At 49.5% G+C, this 15856-nt stretch overlaps 1 protein-coding gene across 3 annotated transcripts in view; it reads right to left on the bottom strand.

Annotated features, from left to right (window-relative positions):
• ZNF423 (zinc finger protein 423) overlaps window positions 1–15856 on the bottom strand; it is a 334231-nt gene that overhangs the window by 290716 nt on the left and 27659 nt on the right. The window contains exon 1 of one of the 3 annotated variants that reach the window (XM_072827125.1): window positions 5501–5520. The exons of the other annotated variants lie outside the window; for them this stretch is intronic. The gene's annotated coding sequence lies outside the window, so the exon portion shown is untranslated. Of the gene's footprint in view, window positions 1–5500; window positions 5521–15856 lie in introns of those variants that run through there. 3 annotated transcript variants of the gene reach the window in all.

Raw genomic sequence — 15856 nt, 5'->3', positions numbered from 1 at the left:
TCTCCCTCTGCCTCTACCTGCTGCTCCTCCTGCTTGTGAGCACATGCTCACTCTCTTTCGCTCTCTGTCAAGTAAATAAACATAATTTTTAAAAATGTACACACGTCAAAAGAAACACGCAGATATTCAGACCTCAAGTGTTCGTGTAAGGGTGGCCGTTACTCTTGGCCAGGGGCACGAGGCTGGGGGGCAGGCTCCAGGAAGCTGGCCAGGCTGTTTCCTGACCTGATGCTGGTTCTGCGGATGTGTTCAGTTCACGAAACTTCATCAAGCTGAACGCATACGGCAGGTATGTGACACCTCAGGAATATAAAGCTAATGCACAAATCACAGAAGCGGCGCGCTCAATTAACTGGTTTGGAATCACATCTAACAGGTTGGAGAGTACAAACATGTGAGGGATTGCAGGCATACTTCCATTTGTACGGGGAGGGGGAGAGAAATGTATGTTTTTCCTGTGTGTGCACACACACCAAATCCTTCTGGGACAAGAAACCAGTAACACCAGTGGCCTCCAGGGAGAGGAAGTGGGTGGCTGGGGGTGTTTTGATTTTAATGCCTTGTGTATCCATTAGCAATTAATTTTAAGGTTATATGTGTTGTCCTTAAAATCCCCGGCCACACCACCAGAGGTACCTGCACTGCATTCTGGGGAGCAGCACTGTATCATCCGTCCCTTGTTGGTCTCCTCCTGTGTTCTGGCCATGCTAAGGCTACAGGACTGTGTCCTTCCTGTCTCCCATGTCCCTGTCTGCATAAAAAAGACACTACACCGGGATCCCCCCAAGGCCCCAGCCCATGCTGGCACCCTAGAAGTCGTGACTTGGTAAATCCCAGCCGACGGCCCAAAGCCAGCCAAATAGGCAATGGTCCCCTTCAGCCCAAGCCCACCCTGCATCCTGCCCCTGGGGGCTGCTGGAGCCTTCCGAGATGGCCGGGCAACCTAGCAGGGCATCGTGACAGGCAAGTGTGTCACCCACGGGGTGCCCAGTGCCCCAGCCTCTGCTATCAGCACCCGGCCTGTGCCCAAGGGAACCACTTCTCACCCATTTGGACCTCGATGGACTGTCAGGCAAAAATGCCTCCCCCTCCCCTGGGACCCCACCAGGCTAGAGGCTCACAACCTTCCCAGACACTGATCCTGGAGCACAGCACGGCAGGGAATGGAAGGAAGGGGTCTTCCATCAGCTCCCCCTTAACCTCCCACTAAATTCCCTTTGGCCTGAGTCATCCAGAGTTCACTTCCGCCGTGAGCCACCACTGAGCCCTCGTGGAGGGGGAAGCAGCGCGGTAGCTGAGCCCCCGGGACGGTCCCACCATTATCCCCCACCCAGAAACCCACCCAGGCAGGGCCAAGGGTCTGCACCCCTCCTACTGGCAGAAACGCCATGGAAAGGCAGGAGGAGGCTTCACTCGGCCTTCCCCAGAAGAAGCTGAAGGAAGAAAATAAACACCTCCTCCTCGCTCAAGGATGTTAGCAGGATTAGCTGAACCCCCACCTCTTCCTCCTGGAAACCCCGGACAGCTCAGGAAGCAACAGTGCAGGGGAAAGCAGGAGGCCGTGCCCCCAGGGGCTGAGCACTGGCTCGGAGAAGGCCCCGGTCACAGTCGCAGCCTGGCCCTCAGCAGCCGGGGGACCCCAGACCAGGCCCGTAACCCCGCCTTTCCAAGCACCATCTGTACATGGACCTGGTTAACCTACTTCCCACGGGGCTGCCCACCTGGTAAATGGAGAGCCAGTAAGTTGAGTGTGGTGAGCCTCGGTGAGTTATACTAGCTTTGCCGACGACGGTGCGGGCTCTGGAGGCGGACAAGGACAGGGTGGGATTCCCTCTCTCGGGCACGGACAGGAAGCATGCTCAGTGATGAACTACCAAAATTACTCCCAACTCTCCGGGTGCCTCCCCCAAATTCACCGGGTTGGCTATACAATTTGATCCAGAGAGTTTTATAAGCCAATATTGGTGAGATAGATAGATGATGAGATAGATAGATAGATGATAGATAGATGATAGATAGATAGATAGATAGATAGATAGATGATAGATTGATTTTATAAAACACAAAGGGGAGCCTGGGTGGCTCAGTCAGCAGAGTACGTAACTCTTGATCTCAGGGTCATGAGTTCAAGCCTCATGTTGGGTGTGGAGCTTATTGGAAAACACTCATGGGGCACCTGAGTGGCTCAGTTGGTTGGACATCTGCCTTCCACTCAGGTCATGATCCCAGGGCCCTGGGATCGAGTCCTGCATCAGGCTCCCTGCTCAGCGGGGAACCTGCTTCTCTCTCCCCCTCGGACCCTCCCCCCTACTTGTGCTTTCTCTCTCTCTCTAATAAATAAATTAAATATTTTTTAAAAAAGAAAACACGCATGCACATGCACACACATGAATAATTCACAGCTTGGCAGGCCGCAGAGCTCTGGCCTCCCTTCTGAGCCAGGCAGCCCTCCTGAGGCTCTCCTCCCCACACACGTACATGAGAACGCCCTCCTCTCAAGCCACCCCAGTGGAACAGCATGCTGTCAGGGTCTCAGAGTCTGGAACGAAACAGACCCAGGCCTGTAGCTATCTGACCCTTGGCACTTATCCACTGTGTGACCTTTGGCAAGTCATTCAACCTCTCTGAACCTCAGCTTCACCAACTACAAAATGAGGAGAGCATCTATGTTCATGAGAGAACAATGCTGGTCAGTAAATGCAGCCATCATTAGTATTATTAATTATCAATAATAAAAGTATTATGATCCCTTCCCTGTCCTGACACCCTCAGTCACTCCCCTTGGGGCAACAGCAGGACAGATTTTTTTTTTTAAGATTTTATTTATTTATTCATGAAAGATATACAGAGAAAAGCAGAGACATAAGCAGAGGGAGAAGCAGGCTCCCTGAGGAGAGTGCAGTGTGGGACTCGATCCCAGGACCCCGGGATCATGACCTGAGCCAAAGGCAGATGCTCAACCACTGAGCCACCCAGACATCCCAGGATGGACAGATCTTGACACGAGGTCAGAACAGGAAGTGATCTCACAGCCTCCCAGCCTTTGTTAAGCACTTCCCTGACCTTGCCAGAGAAGTCTAATGTAGAACCTTCATTTATAAAGGCAAGAAGACATGGGGGCCCAGCACCTCACCTCTCAGCCTCTCCTGGCAGGTTTATCTTAGCACTGTGGGAAACCGCTGATCCGGTCCAAAGTCCCACTGGAGAGACGAGGAAACTGAGGCACAGAGTAGCGGTGAGACTGGGGCAAAGTCACACAGCAAGCAGGAAGCAGGGCTGGAGTGGGAGCTGTCACTGCCACAGCTCACGTAACCCTCGAGTACTGGCAGTGCTTGAGAGCTCTGGTGCCAGCCAGCTAACACGAAGTGGGGAGCGAGGCTCGCCATAATACAGCAGGGACGCGTGGAACCGTGGCATTCGACAGCACGCACGCCCTCGTGGCCATGGGCAGCCCCAGCCGATCTCTGCTTATGCAGTAGTGCCAGGCCAGTCAGATCTTCCGATTACTTTGAAAAGAAGCTACAAATTTGGATTTTTTGTGTGTGCGAACTTTTCTGAATTTTATGTGCGATGTTCTGATTCCAAACAAATTTTAATCCCGAGCGGTCAGCAAAACAAAATATTCTGGCCCTGGAGGTGGGTCCTTAGATAACCAGTTTGCAACCTCTGTTCCAGTGTTTCAGTGGAGACCCTGAGTATGTTCTTTGGCATTGAGTCAAAATGACATGAGAGACGCTGGGAAGGTCTCTTTCCCTGCAAGTCACTATCTTACCTGGGTGGCTAAAATTCTACTGTTAGCTATTCATTCCTTTGAGTCAAACAGTGCTCTCCTCGGATGTTCTTTTAAAAAGAAGATTCCAAAGAGATCATTGTAAGTGTCTTTGTCTAGAGGACACACCTGGGCACTGTTTCAGTCCTGGAAAAACAGAAATTAATAATAACAATAAAAATAGCCACATTAGGGGCGCCTGGGTGGCTCAGGGTCCTGGGATCATGCCCTATGTCTCACTCTCTGCTTAGCAGGGAGCCTACTTCTTCCTCTCCCTCTGCCCCTACTGCTCTCTCTGTTTGTGCTCTCTCTCTGTTCCTCCATCAAATAAATAAGTAATTTTTTTAAAAAAATAGCCACAATAGCAATAACTAAGCTATACTGAGCAATGACTTATGCTTAAGGCGCTCTCCCAAGTACCGGGGGGACAGCGCGGACTGCAAAAGTTTCGGAGAAGGAAGAGAAGCACATGTCTATTTTAGAGAAGAAGCTGCTAATACCCCCCCTCAAAATACCACCCCCCATATGAGACCAGACACTTGGTGTCTTTCCAGCAGAGAAGCATCCACCACATTTGCGATCTCAAAATAAGTCTGGCGTCTTCCAGGGACAAAACTTTCAGCTGCCAAATAGCTGGGGCTCGGCCGAAGCTCTGGCCACCTGACGTTCTGGGGTCAGGGGGGTGCACAGAGTCCTGGCAATGGGGAGGGGAGGGCAGAAGGTAGGCAGGGGAGAGTTATCTCGACACTTTTCCCTAAAATGCTGATCTTAGGTCTAGACAATAGAAAAGACACAGCTAAAATTACTATGAAGTCTTTCCCCAAAAGGCCATTGGTTACATCTGATTTTAAAAGGCACTTGCAGAAGTGGCCACCCTCTAGGCCCATCGGGGAGCTCCGGATGAGGGCTCTGGAAGAGGCCTGCAAGATTACAGACTCAGTAAAGAGACATGCAGGGCTGGGGAGGATTTCCCAGGAGGCAGAGCAGGAACTGGAACATGGGTCCCTGACCCCAATCCAGAGTCTAGGTCCCAGAGCCACAGGTACCACCACATGCCTTAGTCTAAACAAGACCTGGGTAGAGCCACACTCAGGGAGGAATTCACAGGCTGAGCTAGAGCCCTAGAGGTAGGAGAACTGGGGAAAGGGTAAAGAACACAAGAAAATAAATTCAAAACCATCCTCCAATCCCATGGTTGTTTTCAGCACATTTGTGCTCAGTACATGCACTTTTACTCCTTCTGTCTTTTGGAACCCTTTAGATAAGTGAGGAGAAAAGTATGGCTATCTCCATTTTATCAAGGCCCAGAGAGGTTAAGACACTAGTCCACGATCACACAGCTGGAATACCAGGTCTTCCAACCTCTGTAAGCTCAGTTCACAAATCCACTTCTCTGTGCTTAACACATTGGCCTCTCCCAAGTTCATCCAGCCTGCCAAGCCTTCTGGGGGCTGGGGTGTTGGGGTGGCGCTGGGCACTTCTATCAGCACCATGGGCCCCCACCCCCGTGCCAGGCCCACACTCTTCCCCAAATTTTTCATGGTTCAGTCTCAGTTCTATCATCCCTTTTTCCAGGAAGCTTTCTATTCACTTGAAATCCAATTCCCCTGCTCCTTACCATATCCACCCCCCAACTGAATGGCAGTTGAGCATCCAGCCAAGCCTACCTTCCCTCTGCGGCAAATTACCGGGAGGCATTGTAAAAATTCAAGATTCCTGAGCTCCACTCACAGAGATTTGAGGCATCAAATCTGGGGTGATGCCTGGGAATCTGCATTTCAAACCAGTTCCTTGGTGATGATCCCGATCCGGTGTGTCCAATATGATAGCTGTAGGCTTCCCGTGGCTATTTTAGTTAAAATTAAACGAAATTTAATATAGGGGCTCCTCAGTCCCACTACCACATTTCTTTTTAAAAAAAAAATTTTTTTTTTTTTTAATTCATGAGAGACACAGAGAGAGAGAGACAGAGACACAGGTCCAATGTGGGACTCGATCCCAGGACCCCGGGATCACTCCCTGAGCCAAAGGAAGCCGCTCAACTGCTGAGCCACCCAGGTGCCCCGCACTACCACATTTCAAGGGCACAACAGCCACATGTGGCTCCTTCTACACTGGACAGCACAGATACAGAACATTCCCTTTATCAACAAAAGGTCTGTTTGACGGTGCTGGTCTAGACTCCAAAGAGGTATTCACAGGCTCATCAGTGTGAGTAGTTGATGACTACCATCTCTTCCACAAGACTATCCACTCCATGGGGACTGGGCCTACTATCGTGCCCAGCTCATGGTAAGCCCTAAATAAATATTTGTCGGATGGATCATGGAAGGTTGGATGGATGGATGGATGGATGGATGGATGGATAGATAGATTTTGAGGACTCTGGAAGGGACAGGGATCCCGGCGGCCTAACCTCACTCTGGGGGACCACACCCCCATCAACTGATGAAAAGACAAAGCTTTACACTTCACACCCCCTACACACTGTCCTGCCAGAGCATGAGCCCTCCACTGGCTCCCATAGCGCCTGTCCCCAAATAGGAGCAGTTGAAGAATGTCCCCCAAATGTCCGGTAACCATGCCCTATCTGAGAGCAAGTTGCATTGGAAAAGAAAGTCAATTCTCAAATGCCTTTACTATTTTGAGTTCTTGGATACCTGGCAAATCAGAGCTGACAATCTGCCTTAATAGCTCCAGTTCTGAGTGTCTTAAAGACATTTCTTTCCAACTAAGTAACCCAAATAAATTTAGCGACTTTTTTTTATAAGGAGAAATAATTAAAGAACAGATGGTGTTGCTTACTTTGAAATTTTTGCTCTAAAATAGATTTTGTGTGCACCTTGGTTGGAGTTCAATTCCCCCCCACCCCATCCGTGTGTCAGAAAAGGAGATCGGCTCACTAATTACCTGGCTGTCTTTTCCCTACAAGATCCCAATTTAAGAATCTCGTTTCATTCTAAGAAAATTAATTCAAAATGCCAAATAATTTAAAAATGTATTAAGATTCCCTTTAGACTAAAAAGCAAAAAGGAGCTTTCATTTGCTAAAAAATCACCTTGGGTAGTCAGATTAAAGTTGAGCGCTGAAGACTTGATCCCAGAATTGAGCTTTTGGCAAAGCTATTGGTTCCATATGTCCACAGAATGTTTCATTTAAAATATATGTGCTTTTAAATTGGTCTCTGACCATTTCTGTGCCACGGTCTCTAACCGCCCCATGCATTTTCCCAAGCCTTGGAGGCTTGTTCTCCTCGGAAGCTAGACTGTTTTATTTGCATTGGAGGTAACCTATTTCCAGCATGCCAAAACCTGTTCACTTTCAAAGCCACTTTTGGAGATTTTATAGCCTGAAATGGAATAAAATTTAAATTTAATAAAATTTGAGACCTGAACCAAAAAAAAAAAAAAATGAACTGGTTTAAAAGCCAGCTACCCAGACGTTGAGGAAAATATTCTGAGAAAGCCCCAGAGGGAGGAGGGGGAAAAAACCAGACCATCGTTAGCCTGCCAAATGTCATTTGGGGCTGGTTTTAGAGGAGAACCAGAGCCGGGGATGCAATGCAATTATTTAAATCCAGAAAGAAAAATGTTTGCTCCGAAATTTGGCAGCAGCTGATTGCCTCCGATTCTTCTTAAACTCATTCCATGCATGGGTGGGGAAAGCTTCCAGCCCAGCAGAGCTGGATCAGATAAGGGTGTTGTCACACCTGGCCTTGCAAGTTGAAAGGTCCTGTGTTTGTTGTTGTTGTTGCTGTTGTTGTTGTTTTATTGGATGAACTGAGAGTTTTGCTCTAAAGCATTGTGGGGTGGCAAGCCACATTTTTCTTTAAACCACAGGTTGTACCAGGAGGAGATTTTCTCTTCCTTTGTTTCTCTCGGTCTCTGTCTTTGTCCCTGGCTGGCAGCCCCCTCTGCCCCTGCCGTGCTCACACGCTCTCACGCGCGCACGCTCTCTCTCTTTCCCCCCTCCCTCCCTCTCCCTGGCACCCGGTGTGTGAAGGCCTCGGCTGGCTGTCACTCCACTCCCTTTCTGGGCTCCACAGGCCTCAGGGTATTACAACCCCCCACTGCCCTGGGCCCTCTGCAGCCTCCAAGCTATGCTCAAAGACTGGCCACCGAGAGTCTGCTGTGACACCCACAAAAGGGCTCTGGCTCTGGAGGATGCACCAAATGCCCTCTGTGGTTTTCCATCTCCCCCAGAGATGGTTCCTAAAGGAAACCACATCAGCTGTCCTACAGTGGGCAGGAGCTGGAAAGGTGAAAGAGCCCTCCAGCAGTCCCCTGGCCAGCTCACTGATACATCAGTTACAACAAGAGCGTGGGCAGAAAACCTGGCATGTGGGGGACAGCACCCAAGACACAAAACTGTGGGTGAGTTTGGTCTGAAAGGTCACCCATTTGCCTAAGTCTCCCCTGCAAGAGTTTCTAAAGACAGGTCTGTTTGACCAGAACACTGCTCCCTCATCCTCCCTCCTGCAAATAAATGCATGTCCCACTGCAAGGCGCCCAGGTGGGTCAGAAGGGATAAGACTTGTATTGCTCTTCTAGCAACTTCCATCTCCCTGCTTCCCCTGGCCCCACCCTTCATACCCCTTCTTCTGGGGGAGATGATAATAGCACTGCCCACTGCAAGTTATAAGCAATTTGAACCGCACAGCATCCTCAAAGCATCCATGAGAGCTAAGATACTCCTGCTATCCCCATTTAGCAGAGGAGAAAACTGAGGCTGAGATTGCTTCCTTCAATGGCTTTGCCAGCTAAACAGTGTGTGACTTCTTTTAACAGATGGGTGAATGGATCCCCCATCTCTCTGCGTGGCCGTCACTGTGGACCTTCCACCAGCAAGGCTCAGCCCTGGGGTGCGGCCCAGAAGCGGGGATTGGCGGCACTGAGTCATTCCCACTCTCCCATCAGGCCACCCTGGTGACTAATGACTCTGGGCAAAGCCGAGAGGCCCGTGTGGGGGACAAGGCCTGTGACCGACCTTGAACTTCAGAGGCTCCCAGCTCTGACCAGCGTCGCTAATGGGCCCGGGGTAACCCGAGCCAGGCCTTGGATGGAAGCTCAAGGCATTAAGGCTGGCTGGCCTGCCGGCCGGCTGGCAGCACTACCTGGATAACAGCCGGACTTCTCCATTTCACGGGGCCTCTGTTCAGGGCAACCTTTTCTCATACGGCAACAAAGCCATTCCCATTTATCAAGCACGGACTAAGTGCCAGCGCTCCGCTAAGCCCTTTACACACATTATCTTGTTTAATCTTCACTACCCCACAGAAAAATGGCATTAACACTGCATTCTAGGCGAGGAGACTGAGGCTCAGAGAGGACTAGGCGGCCACCCAAGGGCACACAGCTACTGAGCTCCAAGCTGGTATCCGAACAGGCCTGTGTTCCGAACCCCAATCCCGAGCTGTCTTTGGAAAGAGATTTTGGATTGAGATTATTGGTAAATTGCTAGCTTCTTTTCATTTTAGTGCATTTTCAAATGCTCTGCAACGTTCTAAGAGGAAAAGAGGAGTTGTAACTCAATACGAAAAAAAAAAAGAAAAGGAGGAAAAACAGAAGGTCAGGGAAGAGTATTAATATCACTATGTTTGATGCGAAGACTTTACACACACACACACACACCCCGTCTTAATCTGCTGTTTATTTGGAATTTTGTAATTGTCAAGAATTAAAAATCCCAAAGGCTCATTTTTCTTGTCTAGGGCTTAGGTCATCAGTTTCAAACTGGGCAGAAGGCCCCAGATACAAATTCTTCCCTATCATGAGCCCACAACGCTCTGTAGCCCCCAGCCCAACCCCACCCAGGCGTCCTCACAGCAGTCCAGGAGGTGGAGATTAGAGTCCCTCCCCAAGAGGATCCTGAGCTTCACAGGCAGTGAGGACCACGCCCGCCATCACCTAGCTTACACGTGGCAGACCAGATCAGACAGGGTTTCCAACCCAGGGCAGCCTTCCATAGCACTTCCAACCCGCTTCCAATATCGGCTCCCTCCAGTCCTCAAAGGGGTTTGCCCCCAGATGCTCCTGGGCCCAGGGAGTGCCAGGCAGAGATGCCCACATGGTGCTCTCGAATGATGGCAGAGGCTCACTGAGGTCCTGAGCCCTGGTGGGATGCCGGGGAGGCCGGAGCACCTGCTGTAAGCAGTGGGAGACCCCCTTCCCCTCTCCCAGCCTTTCCAGCACCGATCTTACATTCTCCTGCAGAACAGGAGCTTTTCTAGGGCCCCGGAGCAGAAGGAAACCCGACCCCTTGCTGTCTCTTTCTGGACCCCACAACCTGGGCAGACACCGAGCTGCCTAAGAAAGGACACTGTTCCAGGGTGCCCTGTGGCACAGGCCTGAGAATCTGCCAGGCTGGCACCCTCACCCACTAGCAGCTGCCCTTCTCCCAGAAGGGAAAGAAACTCGTGGGCGGGTTTTTAAGGCTCGAAATAAAGTTTAAATATTACGTGGAAATTACTAAACAAATCAAATCACTGTTAAGTGGATGTCATGGGCTTCCTCTAGACAATACGTTTAATGAAGATTATTGTCCTCCTGGTTATAGTTTGAGATTTGCATTTTATTATCAGAGAACCACTTATGCATTACTCCAGGATTTTCATTAGGTAAATAAATTTTTATGTGGATTTCATTATATTCCCTTGGCTGAGATCCTGATCACTTAACAGCAAGAATGCTGCTTCGACATCCTGTGTGTCAATCAGGATGTAACAGTTTCCTCCGGTTGTTGAAAAGTACTTTTTAAAAAATCTGGAGTTGATGGCAAAAGGAAGAGGGACCTGGTCAGAACTCAGGGTAGAGTCTGTGTCCAGTGCTTTCCCTGAAAAAGACACCCACAACTGAAAAAGGAATCTCCTGCTTAAAAAAGATGTATGTCGTTACCTATATATACGATCTGTATATAAAACTTATATGAAGATGCTTTATATATAAAACTTATAGGTCACGTATAAATTTCTTTTCCCCCTGGTGTTTTCTCCACCCTGCTTTGGCCATTCCAACACAAACTGATGCAATCGCCCTGGGAATAACAGGGCTGAGGTGTAGGCCAGTCCTGGAAATAAAAAAAAAAAGTTGAAAGAAATAGGAAGAAGCAGGAAGGAAGACGGTGGGGGTAGATGTTCCTGGAACCATAACTATCAGCCGGAAAAAAAAAAATCTTTTCTAAGAAGTCTAATATGAAGCAATTAAGCTAATTGGAGTCTAGATTGTACCGGGTGCCTCCGGAAACTTGCGACCAGGGGAATCTCCTTGCTGGAAAAAAATCACACCTCAATATGAATGAGTGAGGGAGTGAATGAATGAATGAAGCAGCTAAAAGCAGACCCACACATCCAGATCTAACCCGGGAGGCCCTATAAGACACAGGTGGCTCCACGTGTCCCTGTTCTAAGGCCCGAGAAGGTTTCAGAAGAATTTGCTTATAATAAAGCCTCCTGGTTATTAAAATGGGTTGCCACGGGCCAGGGACTGGGCCCAGCTCTATGTGCATCTGGCATCCACCTCTGCTCCACCCAGCCCAGAGGACCAACAGAGAACCTCCTTTCCAGAGAGCACATCATCGGAGAGACAGACACCTCGAAACAGCCCAGGGAAGAACATCAGCGGGGGCCACACAAGCCACTGAAGGAAGGGGGCAAGGGAGTCTCATTGTCAGGACAAGGCACCACATGCCTTCGCGTGGGTCTCCATGAGGCCAGCCTGCAGCTTTTTCAACCTTAACTCTCATAAAATACTGAGGCTCCAGTTCTGTCCTGGATCATCTGCATGATTTGGGGAAAACCAATCACCTCCCTGATTGCCCATCAGTGATAACAATGGTACTGGCTTCATGGAGTTGAGTGAGATGAAAAGAAAATTGACACAGAATGGGAGAAAATATTTGCAAACCACAGATCCAGAATATTTCAAGAACTCCTACAACTCAACAGCCCAAAAAACAAACCATCCAATTAAAAAACAGGCAAAAGGGGGCACCTGGGTGGCTCATTTGATTAAGCATCTGCCTCTTGATTTCAGCTCAGGCCATGATCTTAGGGTTGTGAGATCCAGCCTCACATGGGGCTCCACGCTCAGCAAGGAGTCTGCTTCTCTCTCTCTCTCTCTCTCTCTCTCTCTCTCTTTGTGTGTGTGTGTGTCTCTCTTCCTCTGCCCAACCCCCCTGCTTGTGCGCTTGTGCTGTCTCTCTCAAATAAATATATAAATCTTTGAAAAATAAAAATAAATAAATTTTAAAATAAAAATGGGCAAAGGACTTGAATAGACATCTCTTCAGAGAAGATAGACACATGGCTGATACATACACAAAATGATGCTCAACATCACCAATTATTAGGGAAACACAAACCAAAATCACAGTGTTATCACCTCACACCCATTAGGATGGCTACTATCACAGAAAACCAGAAAACAAATGTTCATGAGGATGAGGAAAAACCGGAAGCCTTGCGAGCCCTCAATGGGAATGTAAAACAGAGCAGCCACTATGGAAAATTGTATGACACTTGCTCAAAAACTTAGAAGTAGAATTGCCATGTGATCCAACAATTCAACTTCTGAGCATAAATCAAAGGAATTGAAAGCAGGGTCCTAAAGAGACATTCGTACCCCCATGTTCACAGCAGCATGATTCTCAAAACAGCCAAGAAATGGGAACACCCCAAGTGTGTACTGACAGATGAGGGGATAAAAGAATGTGATGTGTACCTATAATGACATATCCTGCAGCCTTAAGAAGGAAGGGAATTCTGATGCCTGCTACTACGAGCATCAACCTTGAAAACGTGATGCTAAGTGACACCAGCCAGTCACCAAAAGACAAATACTATGTGTTGCTCTTACATGAAGTACTTAGGGTACCAACTCCATAGAGTTAGAGAGTAGAATGGTGGCTGCCTGGGGCTGGAAAGAGGAGGGAATGAGGAGCTAGTGTGGAAGGGGGACAGAGTCTTAGTTTTATAAGATGAAGAAGAGTTCTGGAAACGGCCAGTGGTGAGAGCTGCACAGCAGTGTGAATGTACTTAATGCCACCTCGCTGCGTCCTTTAAAATGGCTAAGACAGTAAATTTTTGGGCACCTGGGTGGCTCGGTTGGTTAAGCGTCTGCCTTCTGTTCAGGTTGTGATCCTGGGGTCCAGGGATCGAGCCCCCACATAAGGCTCCTCGCTCAGCAGGGAGTCTGCTTCTCCCTCTCCCTTTGCCCCTCCCCTTGCTTGTGTTCTGTCAAATAAATAAATAAAATATTTATATTTATATATGTATATATGTCTTATATATATAAGACATTACATTTGGGTGTATTTAATGGCAGTTAAAAAAATGGGGCAAGGGAGGGTGGGGAGCACCTGGAAGGCACAATCGGTTAAGCATCAGGCACCTAATTTGGGCTTAGGTCATGAGCTCAGTATTGTAAGATCGAGCCCCATGTCAGGCTCTGTGCTAGGCATGGAGCCTGCTTAACACTCTCTCTGTGCACCCCCCACCCCCCACCCACCTGCTCTCTCTCTAAAAAGGAAGAGGAGGAGCAGGAGGAGGAGAAAAAACATGGGGGAAAGTGAGAGAATTGAATGAAGACCCCTTCCATCCAGCTCCTGGATGCAGTAAGGATCCACACTGGCCGGTAGCACCGAGCGTCGTCTGCACAAAACCATTAGCCCTCCAGCGGCTCCTGTTTCAACAGGCTTTTCAGCTGTCAACATCTTTCCAAAACTACCAGCACTCCAATTTCAAGTTTTTGAAGAGCACAACAAAAACCTCCTTACTCTTCAATCCTAAAACCAATCACCTGTCCTACCCAAGCAGAGGCTCAGCTCAGTGTCTCTCGGCACCCTTCACAAAGACCAGCAAGAAAGGGAGCGCAAGGGACAGGATAAAGGAGGGTGCCTGAAGGGAGGGTCCCCCAAGTACAGCAGCAGTCCTCCTCCGGGTGGGGGAGGGACACTGGGGTTTTTCTTTTCTATATTTTTGTGTTTCATTCTCATCTTCTACAACTGAGCGAGCGTTACAAAGTATTCAAGGCGTTTTCATTCTGTGAAGTAAATGTAATAAAAAAAGAGAACGGCCGGGCAGCTCAGAAGCCTCTTCTTGCATAAAATAGAAGGCTTGATTACACTCCCCTGCCTGCCAGCCAGCTCTCTGGTGTCAGCACTCACCCCTCTCCATCACCTCTCAGCCCCCAGGCTCACGGGCCTCCTGGCCTTCCTCAGACACACATCCCCCTCCGCATACTCTGCTGCTCTGGGCCTTTGCACGTGCTGTTCTGCTGCCTGGAGAGTCACATCACCCCCTTCACATCTGCACTCCAAGTCACTTCCTCCGTGAGTCCTTCCCTGACCAAACCTGCCCAGCCTGGCCCTCCTTTACCATGGACCTTGGCCCTGACCATGAGCACCACACACGGGTTACCCGATTGGGCGGAGGAAGGAAGGTTAGCTTTAAATCATTCTTACCCACTTAGTAAAGCGGCCCCAAGACTCGCTCCTGACCACACTTTCTAGTAACCCCAGCACAAAGTGCTGATAGGACTTGACAGAAATACGTTGATTCTTTCCTAATTCAGACTGCTCACTAATTCCGAGTGGCCTCCTGCCCACGGACATTAACAAGAACACCATGCGATGGCCCATCTCCAGGGTCCTGACCCCGCATTCCAAGTCTGGGGCATTTTTCTTGAAGAGCATTTATCACTCAATCAAGCCACCCACCCTGCCAGCGCTCTGGTGAGCGCCACTTACAAGAGGCTCGGCCATCGCTGCTTAAAATCTCACTTGTCCTCAGTATCTCCTGTTTATCTTGGGAACAGTCTACATGAATAGTCCGTTTGTTGGAAGAACATAATATTTTCCTTGGCTTTTAGGCAACAGTCTGGCAAATGAGCTTTCCCCATGTAACTTTCTGATGGCTTTATGCGAGCAGTTAATTAGAATTATACAGACATGTTTATAGAAGTTTAAATGAAGCATAGTTCGAGTTTGGGAAAATATATATAATTACTCACACCGACACTTCCCACTGAAAGAGAAAAAGCAACACAAGCAAGAACACTCAAAGCAACAGCAGGCACTAGGAAAGCTTCCACCAGCTTCAATGGCTCCACTTTGGGGACCTTGGGGAGCCTGAGCCCTGGTGGGGAACCCACAACCCCACCACCTAACACTTTGCTCATTAGGCTCATACCGCAGCCAACGCACTCCCGAAAGGGTCCCCGGGGTGGGCGCCAAGCACCAGGCCGGGCCCGCGTGAACCCGCGTACACACGCCGTGGTCCTGCCTGCACACACAGCGCCAGGCCGCAACCTGCTGCACAACCAGCTATGGAGAAGAGGTCCGGAGCCCCAGGGAGGTGCCTTCTCTACCCCGAGGGAGAGGCCCCCAGCCTTCAAAACCGAGCGAGGCTTCTGGCAGCCTGCAGACCCAAATTGGGGAGCGCTTGGTGGCAGGCTCCCTTAATGGGGCTCCACCGGCCTTCCAGCTGGTTCCCCACGCCCTCTGTGACCCTGCTCTGCCTCGACGCTGCCCAACCTGGCCTGGCCCTTTCGTCTCCCCATTCCGCTCCCATGCTGACATGTAGCAACGTCCACTGGATGTGGGGTTTCCCAGAATCCACTTCATCTGACCCCTGCAAGTAGTCAGTCTGACTTTTCTGTTCAAGGATTTCTTCAAAATTATTCAGATCTCCTGTCTTTATTTTTTTAAGATTTTAGTTATTTATTTATTCATGAGAGACACAGAGAGAGGCAGAGACATAGGCAGAGAGAGAAGCATGCTCCCTGCGGGGAGCCCTGATCAAAACTCAGTCCCAGGACCCCGGGATCATGCCCTGAGCCGAAGGCAGACCCTCAACCACTGAGCCCCACAGGTGTCCCAGATCCCTTGTCTTTCAACTTAGAAGAGCCACAGCCAACTCTCTTCACCTTCGTGTTGTCGAGAACAACCAGCTGGCTCCCACTCGAGACTGAGCATTTGGCATTCTCACCAAGAAGTGCATGGGGTTCCCAGAAGTGGGATGGGCCCCACACCCCTGACGTGGGCTAACCCCACTGTCCCACGGGCTGAGGGAGTCTCCAGCAGTGGACAGGA

The sequence above is a fragment of the Canis lupus genome, chromosome 5 (assembly GCF_048164855.1).
Source record: "Canis lupus baileyi chromosome 5, mCanLup2.hap1, whole genome shotgun sequence".
Classification (NCBI taxonomy): domain Eukaryota; kingdom Metazoa; phylum Chordata; class Mammalia; order Carnivora; family Canidae; genus Canis; species Canis lupus.
The sequence above is the reverse complement of the archived record's forward strand: the minus strand, read 5'-3'. Positions and strand labels throughout refer to the sequence as shown.